Consider the following 10,803-nt stretch of genomic DNA (forward strand, 5'->3'; position numbering starts at 1 on the left):
CTAGTTAAATTTAAATTTGAGATAAATAACAAATGATCTTTTAGTATAAGTATGTCCTATGCAATACATTATTCATTGAATACATTATTCATTGATTATCTGAAAGTCACATTTAACTGGGTGCCCTATATTTTATCTGGCAACTCTATAGCCAGATATCAGAATCATTCATTTTCTCAACACTAAACAATGGATATTTCTAATTGTCCAGGAAGATTTTACGCCTAAGGGCAATACATCATTTTAAAACCCAAGATGGATGACAGGTGAGCCTGTATTTCTTAAGAAGAGAGGACCATTGTGAGAAGGTTGGTGAGAAAAAAGAAGAGACCTGGCACCTGGAACAGCTTTTGTTTTCATGCAGATCAGTTTTAGGAAAAACTACATGTGGAAATATAACATCAGGTTGTTAATTCCCTTAAAGCTGTTTGGGTTCCCACTTACACATTTTTAAATCTTTGTAAAGACTTGGTGTTCACCTAAGAGAACACTTATCCCAATTTAAAAACCGTGGGCTAAGAAATCCTACACTGACGAGGATTCCCAAGTTCTTCCAAATAATGATTGTTGGGATCAGACCTGTCTGGGCTTGGAGTGGATTGTTATGTCTCTTTTGCAACATTTTACACAACTTTAATCGGTGATTTAAAAAAACAACAACAAAGGAATTGTTTTCCTGTAACAATTCTAAGTTGCATAGGCACAAGGACTGTATATATTTTATTCACCTCATTATTCTAGTACTAGCAGGGCACCAGCAAATAGTAGATGCTCAATAAATCTTTCCCTCACAAAAATGGTGTCAATCTATCCACTTGGGCCTACTCTATTCTAAAACTGTACCCAGATTTTTAATAGTGTAACACACTTTACATTTTCCCTCTAATCTTTTGAATATCCCAAATATGTTATATAAAACTCCCCTTTTCCTTCCAGCATCCAACTTACCTAAGTATATTTTCTCTCCAAATACACTTTTAGAGACAGAAATAAGAAAGGAAATGTTTGAGGAAAGTGACAAGGTAGACACATAGGGCCATTAGTATCTCTAGTTCTCCGGTTTTCTTCTACTGTCAATGTGTATGTGTTGAGAAGGCATTTCACCCCATTCCTGGTTTGGAACTTTGATAACTCTTAACAGTGGTATGTTCTCAATATTGTGTTGTTACATAATCAACTTTAAAGTATTTTTTCCTTGAGGGTAATTATGGTAAAAAATTCTTTCTTTGGAAGGAATTTCACATAATAATAATAATCCTATAACAACTTCAGTTCCAGCCTAATACTATTGCACTATAAGTTTTTAACATTTTTCATTAAAGAAATACATAAAGATTCTACCCAGAATCTAGAATTGAAAGTAAAAGTGAAATCTAACAAAGGGAACGTGCAGTCTGATTCCAAAGTAAGTAAGAGAGTCATTGTAAATGCTGGGAATTTCCTAGTCTGTTGAAAACTTTATATCTTGCAAATAAAATAGTTAGATCAAGTGACACATAATTTACATAGTTAAAGTGAACACATTTTAAGTGTACAGCTCATGAATTTTGAAAAATCTATATACTTGGGTGACCATCAACCAGATCAAGATGAAAAACATTCTCCATTACCCCAGAAAATTCCTTCATGCCTTTTTCCAGTCAATACCTATCAAATCCTCCATCCCCCTGTCTCAACTACTTTTTTGATTTTTATCACCATAGATTTTATTTGTCTGTTCTTGAATTTAGTGTAAATGGCAGCATATGGTGTGTACTCATAAAGGTTTATTTCACTCATCATATTTTTAGTTTCACCCATATTGTAGTGTGTAGCAATAGTTTGTTCTTTGTGTTGCCAAGTAATATTTCACTGGGTGAATATACCATAGTTTGTTATCCATTCTCCTGCTGATGGACGTTTGGATTACCTGATTTGATTCCTTATGAAGTGTGAAGATATGAACATTTCAGTTCAAGTCTTTTTGTGAATCTGTTTATGTTGCATATTATTGCCATTGGACAAGTGTATGTTTATAATATTATTAGAAACTGCCAAAAACTTTTACAAAATGTCTGCACCATTTTACACTCCCACCAGCAATATATAAGAATTCTAGTTTTTGAATACTCTTCCTAAGACTTAATATTGTCAATTTTTAAAATTTGAACTCTTATTTTGAGTATGTAGTGTTATTTCATTAGGCTTTTATTTTTTATTTCCCTAGTGATTAATGATGTTTAGTATATTTTCATATGCTTTTTGATGATTTATATATCATCTTTTGTGAAGTGCCTGTTCAAATCTTCTGTCCATTTTTAAACTGAATAGACCTTTTATTATTGATTTACAGAAGTTCTTTATATATTCTAGATATGAGTCCTTTGATATGTAGATTGTGACTATTTCCTCCAAGTTGATGGCTTGCTTTATTAATGGCTTCTTTTAATGGTTAGAATATTTTAATTCTTATGAAGTCTAATTTAACAATTTTTTTCTTTTATGTACAGTGCATTTTATATCCTGTTTAAAAAACCTGTACCTACCCCAAGATCAGAAAATTGTCTTCTATATTTTCTTTTAGAACTTTGTAATATTAGCTTTAACAATTAAGACTATGGTTTATCGCAAATTAATTTTTGCATATGATGTGAGATGAGGGCCACGGTTCATTTTTTTCCTCCATTGTTCCAACACAGTTTATTGAAAAGACCCCATTCCCCATTGAATTGCTTTAGTGTCTTTGTCAAAAATCAATTGAATTTACATGTGAAAGTTTCTTTCTGGACTCTATTCTGTTTTATTAATCTATTTGTCTATCATTATGCCAATATTATACTGTATTGATCACTGTATCTTTACAGTAAGCATTGATATCAGCATAAGTCTTCTAACTTTGCTTTTCTTCAAAATTCTCTTGGCTGTTCTAAGAACTTTAAATTTTCATATGACTTTTAGAATTGTCTCGTGAATATCTTTTATAAATTTCCTGGGAATTTGATTAGCATTATGTTCAATCTACAGATCAATTTGAGAAGTATTGATATTTTAATGTTATTGAGTCTTCTAATCCATAATGGTACATCTCTCTATTTATTTTCCTTAATTTCATTGTTTTCAGTGCAAAGATGTTATCTTTTGTTAAACTATTCCTAAGTATTTCATAGTTGTGATCTATTATAAATACTATGTTTAATTTAGATTTTCAATGGTTAATAGTATTTTTTAATTGCATGTTCAGTTATTTGCTGTTAATATTTGTAAATAAAATTGATTTTAGTATAATGATCTTTTATCCTGCTACCTTGCTAAATTCACTTATTGTCATTTCTTAGGTTCTTCTGGATTTTTAGCAAACTATCATGTCATATACAGATAAAAAAATTACATTTCTTCCTTTCTGATTTTTATTTCTTTTTTTTCTTTTCTTGCTTTGTTGTACAAGTTGGGACCTCGAGTTCAATAGTGAATAGACTTGACTAGAATCAACCTCCTTGCCTTATTCTTGACCTTAGGGAAAAAGTAATGCTAACTATAGATTTCTCGTAGATACTCTTCATCAGATTGAGGAAGTCTCTTTCTGTTTCTACTTTACTAAGAGTTTTTTTTTTTTCTTTTAGTATAAATAGGAGCTGTATTTATACAGATGATCATGTAATTTTCCCCCTTTACTCTGTTAATATGGAGAATCACGTTAATTTATGAGTATTAAACCAGCTTAGCATTTCTAAGATAAACTTCACTTGGTCATGATGTAATATCCTTATTATGTATTACTGGACTTAACTTGCTAGTACTTTGTTTAGGAGTTTTGAGTTGAGGGTGGAAAAGGAGGAACAATGGGGGGAGGAATAGAAATAGGGTAACTGAGATACCAAGAGAACATAGAACATCACTAGAATAAAATACTTAAATGTGGCCGAGAAGGACTAATTAAAAGTCAATAATTTATATTAATCACTGTTACTATGTAGTTGAATGAAGAGAAACACACGATAACATATGCTTACTATATTTGATCCCATGTAGTAAGTATTACTAATGGAATTTTAGTGACCCCAGACTCACATCAGCCAAGGGTAATTCTCTAGACTAGGTCACAGTTGAAGCAGTTGGCAACTCTCACAGCATTTGGGGTTGGGTTTCTGAGGAAATAAAGCAGGCAAATCATGATTGAAGGCTGAAAAACAAAACAAAACACTAGGTGTCTGCTCAAGGACCTGGCCGTTTCTTACAGGAGCCAAACCGGCTGAACACATGACACCTTTGTGAGTGAAAATGTTGGAATTGACAGTCCTCTATGCTGTCTAGGAAAGAACACTCTCAGACCTGGAGAAGTTTGTTTATAACAAAAGAACTGGGCTAAGAAGACTGGAAGAGGTTCCAGGAGAGAGAAAATATCCAAAGAGCTGTTTGTATATAGGAGAACGCTAGTGATGACTTGTTTTCCCATTCCCAAAGCTTCCCAGCCTTCCATTGCTAACTCCATGCCTGTGTAGGTTTGAGTACATTCCAAAGACCAGAAGCTTTAAAAGCTGGAGTGATTAATCCCAGATGCTGATCTCCCTCGTTTCCCCCCACTGATAAGCTATAGGAGGAGAAACAGAGAGAAATACCAGGATACTTAGGACCAAGCAGACTCTGTTGTCTAAACAGAGAGTGTAGGATCATAGCCCCTTTCTCAGTGCACTGGGGTAAGGCAAGAAAGGCATGTAGTGCACAAAATTTAAGGAGGCATTCACTCTCAGGGTTGTATACCCTAGTTCTGGGCCTGGGCAAATGCAAAACGTGCATTGAATAGGTCTTTCTGAACGGAGAGCAATGGAAACAAGAGAGTTCTTGATAAATTGATCTTGCAATCTCTGGATTAAATATCTATAAAATTTTCTGCAGACAAAGAGCTCTAATCTCTCTATAAAATTGGAGGCAGTACTTGGTTTGGTAAGTCAGGGGCTTCCTGGTGGACAGTGCTTGAGGTGTTTAAAGGCAGCAGTAGCAGAGTTCACAGCAATCGTGCAATGGCAGCAGGGCAATTCTGGAACCAGATAATTGGGCTTTGAAGCCCACTTTCCCCTTGCTAGCTATGTGAGTGCAGCAGACACTGCTGGTGCTCAGCCCAGATCCCATTTACCTCCCTGTGCACTCAAGCCCAAGATGGTTCAGAGCTCCTAGCAGCTTATACCTGTGACCTACTCTAGAGCATTACCCTTGGTTGATGTGAGTCTGAACCTACTCCCACAGATTACCATTGCAATCCCCTGCCCTTCCCACTGTGGATCAGGCTAAGGCTAGACTCCTTCCTTGCTCAGCTCATCACCCCGGCTGTACCCTACTGGCCTTACTGGCTATAGGTCTTCCTGAAGAGTAGTACATTCTCAATAGATCATGTGTTCCTGAATCCCTGTGCTAGCCTGCTTCTGGAGAGCCTAACAATGTAGTGTCTTGAGCAAGTTACCCATTATCCATCAATCTGTACCTCAGCTGTAAAATGGGGATAATAGTGAAATAACCATTAAGAGTATTGAGAGGATTAAATAAGTTGAGACTTGTGAAGTATTTCAAAAAGTGACACATACAGTCAGTTCTTTTTTTTTTAAATTAAAGTTGATTGGGGTGACAATTGTCAGTAAAGTTACATTGATTCCAGGTGAGTTCAGTTCTTATTATGAGAGATTGGTGCTATCTTAGATAAAGCTATGGCAGTTCTTTATAATAATTTTTAGAATGGCTAATTAACGTAATTGTTTTGGGAATGATGCATCACAGGCCAAGTTAGCTCTTGCTTATACCATTAGTAACAAGGAACACATTAAGACCTCTTCCAGTCTTCTTAGCCTAGCAACCCATCACAACAAACTCAATGTGTAATTCATATTAATAAGAGGAAATACACAATACTATTTTGCCATCCCTCCCCAGTATCTCTGTCAGTAGAGAAGTAATTGACTAAATTATATGTTTAGACCATGGAATATCATACAGCTATAAAAAATAATGTTATGTTGCCTGACAGAAGCAAATTCAAATTCTCTGTGGAAGAATGTATCCTCAGACTGAGTCTCCAAAACCTACTGATAGAGCCCCAATGAATGTGATCCTCCACATAAAACTCATGACACATATTAAAATCATCATAGAAGTACATCTCATATGTTTATAGAAATAAAAGAGGTAATTGAAAACATAGGTAAAGAGGGAGAGATTATTTAAAATACAGATAGATTTGTAAAAACACAAAATAGATCTTTCAGAAACTGAAAAATAATCATTGAAATGAAAACATTAATGAAATAATGAAACTGCTAATGAAGAAACAATGAGTGAACTTGATAAGCAACCTGTAGAAACTACTAGATTGCAGCACAGAGAGATGAAGAAATTAAAAAGTGAAAATGTTGCTAGACATGGAGGATGGGTCTTATATTTGCCTAATTCAAGATCCAGAAGAGATAATAGAGAGATGGGAAAATCCAATATAAAGAAGCTGAGACTTTCCAGAAATGTTGAAACACACCTTGCCTCAGATTTAGTAATTTAAGGTGGCAACTGCTTCATTACCACCACAAGCAAACAGGAATCACTAGTGAATATTCAAGAACAGATTATCTCTTAGATGCATTTGAAAAGTCATTTACAACTACCAATAAAAACTTTGATTTCTTTAGAAGCATATTATGAAAATATGAGTAATTGTCAAATTCGAAGCTGATTAAAAAGAGTTTGCAGAGAACATTTTGACATATTTTATTCAATTGTATTCTCATATCAGGCACTATGAAAAAACCTATAATAAATAAGAGACTATTCCTCTGGATGTCTGGTGCATATATTGCAAAAATGATTTTTAAGTGTTTAGAAGGTAATAATAATTTACCTTCTAAATTAATAAAGATCAGAAAATAGAAAATAAAGCAAATTTTTATTTAATTTCATACAATTTCCTTTTATTTTAGCCTGTAGATCAAATTAGGAAAATACAATTTAATCTAATCTGTGGACAAAGGCATTGTCAAAAAGTCAGAATTCTGACTCATGCACTGGACTTCAACACGGTCTATATAATTTTATGCAGTAATTGAATACAACTACCTGACTTTATGTTATCCTATTTTTATACTTGAAAATTCAAGTGTAAAACAACAGGAATTTGGAAAGAGAAAAGTAAATAAATTTGTTTTTTGGAGAGATTGAGAAATATTTCCTCTTAAATGTAAAGCATTAGTTTCTACATATTGAAAATATAGGCTATTGACTCAGAAATTGAGACTACTTGAGGTGCCAGATTTTGTCGGGAAGGGAGTTTTGAAAATAGCCCTCATCTGATATAGTTAGGAGTGCTTCAACTTTGGGCAATTATTTCTGTTTTTTCTGAAGTGTGAAAAAATTTTGTATGTGACTGAGTAGGCATTTACTACAATGACATAGTAAAAATCACAACATTTCAAGTAGTAAACAAAAAAAGTGGTGAGATGTATTAGTTATGAGAGTTTCAACTACTCAGATAGCAATCTCATGCTATTAAATGCACCCACAATGAAAATTCATAGGAATATTCTCAAAGATAATTTCTTGACTTGCCTTGCTGAAAAACTTTATCTCTTATAAGACATAGGAGGTAAGATTTGACCTTCATTGTAACCAATATGGAAGAATTTCATGAAGTAAAAAATAACAAGGACCTTGAGAGAAAGGAACACTGTGGCCTAAGATTTCATTCTTTGGCAAAGAGACCCTGGAATGGAGATTGTGTGCAGGTGGGTCACGGGGCACTGCTTTCAGAGACAATGCTCATGACGGAATGAAAGAAGCAAGATTGAGCAGAGGTGTAAACTGAATCATGATGCAGTTGCAACAGAGGTCTAGGCAGGTCTCACATAAAACTCTAAAACTAGGATAGGATGGCACATCAAAAATGTCTGTCATTGAACGTCTAAGTATTACTTTGTCTTGTGCACCTGAAACTAATTAAAAAAAAAAAAGTCAGTCATTGATGTTGAGCATCTTTGCATATATGGCCATCTGCCTATAATCTTTGGAGAAATGTCTAGTCAGATCCTCTGCCCATTTTTTAATTCGATTGTTTGTTTTGCTGGTGTTGAGTTATGTGAATTCTTTATGAATTTTGGATATTTAACAGATGTATCATTGAAGAATATTTTCTCTCATTCTGTAGGTTGTCTTTTTGTTTTGATGGTTTCCTTTGCTGTGCAAAAAATTTTTAATTTGATATAGTCCCATTTGTTTATTTTTCCTTTTGTTTCCTTTGCCCGAGGAAATATATCAGTAAAACAAATATTACCAAGAGCAATGTCAGAGAATTTACTGTCTGTTTTCTTCTAGGAGTTTTATGGTTTTGGGTCTTACATTTAAGTCTTTAATCCATTTTGAGGTTGCTCAATGTTACTAATCATCAGAGAAATGCAAATTAAAACCACAATGAGATATTACCTCACACCTGTCAGAATGGCTATTATCAATAAATCAGCAAACAAGAAGTGTTGACCAGGATATGGAGAAAAGGAAACACTCACGCATTGTAGGCAGGACTGAAAACTGGTGCAGCTACTATGGAAAACAATATGGAGGTTCCTCAAAAACTTAAAAATAAAACTACATTATGAGCCAGCAATTCCACTTCTGGGTATTTATTCAAAGAAATCCAAATCACTAATTAAAAAAGATATATGAAGCCCTATGTTCACTGCAGCACTATTTACAATAGTCAAGATATGGAAACAATCTAAGTGCCCATCAATAGATGATTAGGTAAAGAAGTGATGGTACATATATACAGTGGGATATTACTCAGCCATGAAAAAGAATGAAATCTTACCATTTGCAACAACATGGATGGTCTACAGTGTATTATGCTGAGTGAAATAAGTCAGACAGAGAAAGACAAATACCATATGATCTCACTTACATGTGGAATCGAAAGAACAAAATAAATGAACAAACAAAACAAAAAGACTCATAGATACAAAGAACAAACTGACAGTTGCTAGGTAGGAGCTGGTTGAGGGGCTGGGTGAAAATGAAGAAGGGATTAAGAAGTACAAATACAAATTGGTAGTTACAAATAGTCACAAGAACGTAAAGTACAGCATGGAGAATATAGTCAATAATATTGTAATAAATATGCATAGTGCCAGGAGGGTACTAGACTAATTGATGGGATCACTTCAGAAGTTATATAAATGTCTTACCACTATGCTTTAAACCTGAAATTAATATAAAATAATATTGAATGTCAACTATAATTGAAAAAAAGGGGGGACTACTGTACAAGTTCTGACAATTAAGTTCGCAAACTTGTTGCAACAATGTTGCTAAACTTTTTTGATATCAGAGGGATTATTCATTACGAATTTGTAGTAACTGAACAAACAGTTAACCAAGTTTACTCTTTGGAAGTGCTGAAAAGGCTGCATGAAAAAGTTAGACAAACTGAACTTTTCTCCAACAGTTCATGGCTCTTGTATCAAAACAATGCCCCAGCTCACACAGCACTGTCTGTGAGGGAGTGTATAGCCAGTAAAGAAATAACTGTACTAGAACACCCTCCCTACTCACCTAATCTGGCCCCCAATGACTTGTTTCTTCACCCAAAGATAAAGGAAATATTGAAAGGAAGACATTTGATGACATTCAAGACATGAAGGATAATACCACGACAGCTCTGATGGCCTTTCCAGAAAAAGAGTTCCAACATTGCTTTGAAGGGTGGACTAGGCACTGGCATCGGTGCCGAGCTTCCCAAGGGGAGTACTTTGAAGGTGACCATAGTGATATTCAGCAATGAGGTATGTAGCACTTTTTCTAGGATGAGTTTGTGAACTTAATTGTCAGACCTCGTATATAGGAAAACTGGAAAATTGGTATTTCTTGGATTGGATAATGTGGGAAAAACAACATTGCTATACATGCTAAAAGATGACAGACTTGGACAACATGTCCCCATATTAAATCCCACTTCAGAAGAACTAACCATTGCTAACATGACCTTTACAACTATTGATCTGGGTGGACATGTTCAAGCTCAAAAAGTGTGGGAAAACTGCATTCCTGCTATCAATGGCATGTATTTCAGTGGACTGTGCAGGTCATGAAAGCCTGTTAGAATCAAAAGAAGAACTTGATTGACTAATGACACATTTCTAATGTGCCTATACTGATTGTTGGGAATAAGATCGACAGACCTGAAACCATCAGTGAAGAGAGGTTACAAGAGATGTTTGGTTTATATGGTCAAACAACAGGAAAGGGCAGAGTATCTCTGAAAAAACTGAATGATAACCCTTAAGTTTTCATAAGCAGTGTACTCAAAAGACAATACTACCTAGAAGGCTTCCACTGCATGGCACAGTACATTAATTAACACCAACCCAAATGGGTTCCAGGTCTCACCATTCAGGCCTACTCAGAGATTTGGTTATTCAACATGTATAACTTGAATTCAATAGACTTTCATTGGTTACAAAACAGATTTTTTAGGTTATAATATTTTATCAACTTAATCTGAGTGAGAATTGAAAACTATTCAAATAAGTTTGAATATAACAATGTTAGCTTTCTAATTCCCTAAAAATAATTAGTTTTTACTGTTTATAATTTGATATTACCCCAGCTCCATTTATAAAGAGCAACTTTCCAGCAGTACACTTGGAGCACTTTTTAACAACATGAAACTACAAATGTAAGCCATATTTAAAAGATTAACATGGAGGGACAAGCAAGATGGTGCAGTAGGTAAACGCTGTGCTTACCTTCTCTCACAACCACATCAAAATTACAACTAATTTACAAACAACCATTATCAACAAT

General features: G+C 34.5%; 1 pseudogene; it reads left to right on the forward strand.

Moving 5' to 3' along the window:
• The first annotated feature begins 255 nt into the window (after positions 1–255).
• On the forward strand, positions 256–10,357 carry LOC109435098 (small COPII coat GTPase SAR1B; annotated as a pseudogene).
• Positions 10,358–10,803: the final 446 nt, after the last annotated feature.

This window comes from Rhinolophus sinicus, linkage group LG06 (genome assembly GCF_036562045.2).
Source record: "Rhinolophus sinicus isolate RSC01 linkage group LG06, ASM3656204v1, whole genome shotgun sequence".
In the NCBI taxonomy this organism is placed as follows: Eukaryota; Metazoa; Chordata; class Mammalia; order Chiroptera; family Rhinolophidae; genus Rhinolophus; species Rhinolophus sinicus.